The following is a 2864-nucleotide window of genomic DNA, read 5'->3' on the forward strand; positions in this document are numbered from 1 at the left end:
GACGTTGCAGAGTGTAATACAGCGGCAATCTTGGCAAATCCTTTAATGAAACGGCGGTAGTATGATGCAAGGCCCAGAAAGCTGCGTAGTTATGTCTTGTTCGCGGGCGGTTTTTGCTTCAGAAATCGCTCGGGTGTTCTTAGGATCCACACGAATTCCAGCGGCAGAGACGATATGTCCCAATAGACGAATTTCGGGCTGTGCGAAGGCGCACTTACTTGCCTTAATCTTCAGTCCATTGTCGTGCAATGAGGGGGAAAGGTGGGATCCCCCTCTGGCAGAGCTGTAGTGCAATGTGCCTGGCCGGCCGCGAACACAGTCCGACGGTCAAACAAAAAGAAGAAAACAACAACAGCAACAACAACAACTGCCGATGGCACGCGCTACGGAGCGTTCGAGACTCCCTTTGCCCTTGTGTGGGCTTGCGGCCCACGGTGGCTCGACTCCGACGGGGGGTTAGGGAAAGATACCCGGCCCGGGAGGAAAATGGTGGTAGAGACTTGTGAAGACTTGAACGCTCGGCGAGTGCCGGTTGGGCTTGTCTACGAGGATGTAACCGCGGTTCGCTGAGTTGTAAGGCCAATGCTCGACGAGCGTCTTCAGCACCTTGGGTATAATTCAAGGTCTTCGACGGGGGCTTGCTCAGCACTACCCGACGGGATCGTAATTGTGCAGCAGCGCTACTACCGACGTGTCGCCCGATGGCTAAAAACACCCTCACCAGCGCGATCGCGATCGCGGTAGGCGGTACCAACTCTGTCTCATACAGTAAGACCTTCGACGGAGGCGTCGTTACAACAGCCTTCCGACGGAACTTGAAACAGTAGCAGCGCTACACAACGTGCTGCCCGATTGCTAAAACACCTACACCGGGTGTAGTGCAATGCGCCTGTCGGGCAGAGACCGCGGTCCGATGGTCCAGCAAAAACAACAACAGCAACAAAAAGAAGAACTGCCGATGGCACAGCGCTACGGAGTGTCCGACTCTCCCTTCTCCGTTTAAACGAGCTTGCGACTCGTAGTAGCTCAGATCCCTGCTAGGGGGGGCACAGAGAAATAGCCCGGCCCGGGATCGGTGTGGTAGAGACTTGCGAAGAGATCTGCTCGACGAGTGTGAGGTGGGGCACGTACGTAGGTACCCCGGTTCCACTGGGTTGTAAGGCCAATGCTCGTTGAGCTTCTTCGACACCTTGTGACGCGACAAGGCCTTCGACGGGGGCGTCCCAACGAAGCCCGACGGGATGAAGTGAAAGTAGCAGCGCTACGTCAACCGTGCCGCCCGATGGCTCGAAACACCTACACCGGTTCGGTCGCAACCGACACCGATGGTACCAACACTGGCTCGCAATACGACGGAGCCCTTCGAGGGAGACGTCGTTGCAACAGTCTCCGTCGGAAAATGGGTCACAGTAGCAGCGCTACGTCAAATGTGTCGCCCGATGGCTCGAAACACCTACACCGGTTCGGTCGCAACCGAGGCCGATGGCACCAACACAAGATAGGGGAAAAATAGGTAGAATTAGAGATAGAAAAAGATAGCGAAATAAAGGAAAGAGAAAAGGGAACCCCCGAGCGATAGAGGATGCCGTAGGCTTAGGTAAAAGAGAGCGTCTTGGTAGAGACGGACTTCGACCAAGGCGACATTCAACTCCGGCAACTCGGGTTACCTTTACTGACTTGGTGGTCAGAGGGCTAAGGTATATATCGCCCCGCCCGAGCCTCTACAGTAGCTCGCGGCGCTAGATCCTAGATCTAATCTAGTGTCAGCAAAATTAATGCCAACTAATTAACTAAATAAAATAATTAAAAATTAAAACTGTGCAATTATTCACACGTGTGTCCCCCCAACCCGGACTACTTTTCATATCCAAATCCAAATATTTTCCTTCCTTTTCACCCCCCTGTAGAGCCCATTATTGCACTACACCGGGTCGGTCGCAACCAACTCCAGTGGAACCAACACAATTAAGGGAAAAATAGAGGTAGAGATAGAAAAGAATAGGGAAATAAAGGAAAAAGAAAAGGGAACCCCCGAGCGCAAAGGATAACGTAATCTGTGGTAAAAGGGAGCGTCTTGGGAAAGACGGACTTCGACCAAGGCGATATTCAACTCTGGCAACTCAGGTTACCTTTACTGACTTGGTGGTCAGAGGGCTAAGGTATATATCGCCCCGCCGGAGCCACTACAGTAGCTCTCGGCGCTAGATCCTAGATCTAATCTAGTGTCAGCAAAATTAATGCCAACTAATTAACTAAATAAAATAAAATAATTAAAAATTAAAACTGTGCAATTATTCACACGTGTGTCCCCCCAACCCGGACTACTTTTCATATCCAAATATTTTCCTTTCTTTTCACCTCCCTGCAGAGCCCATTATTGCACTATAAGAGCGCGCGCGCTCGTGGGGCGCGTGTAGGGGATTATCGGGAGAACACCCGTAAGGGACCGGTACGGGGCCGGGCGCGAAGCGCAGTAGGGAAAGTAAGGGAAAAAGTGGGGGAAGTAGAGCCCAGGAGGGGCGGAGCGGTAGGGACAGCTGTCGCGCGGAGAGTCGGGTGTAGCGGGACGACGCGCGCGGTAGAGATAGGTGGGAATCGGGACTCAGATGGCTCGCAGGGTACCGTCGTAGGGCGGGGACCGACGCGAGGCTACGACTCTGTTCCACAAACCCGACTTGTAGACCCAAAGCTTCGTGAGGATTTACTTATTGTCGGACTTCGGCTATATACTAGCCGAAGTCGGAGCTATAATTAATTAAAGTAAAAGATACTAAGTTAAAACGACGGCGGCGACGGCCGGAGAAACTCCTCTTGGGGAGGTATGACAACCATTACACGTGGGGAATGACACCTGGACACAGGGG

This window comes from Chondrus crispus, genomic scaffold (genome assembly GCF_000350225.1).
Source record: "Chondrus crispus Stackhouse genomic scaffold, scaffold_126, whole genome shotgun sequence".
Classification (NCBI taxonomy): Eukaryota; Rhodophyta; class Florideophyceae; order Gigartinales; family Gigartinaceae; genus Chondrus; species Chondrus crispus.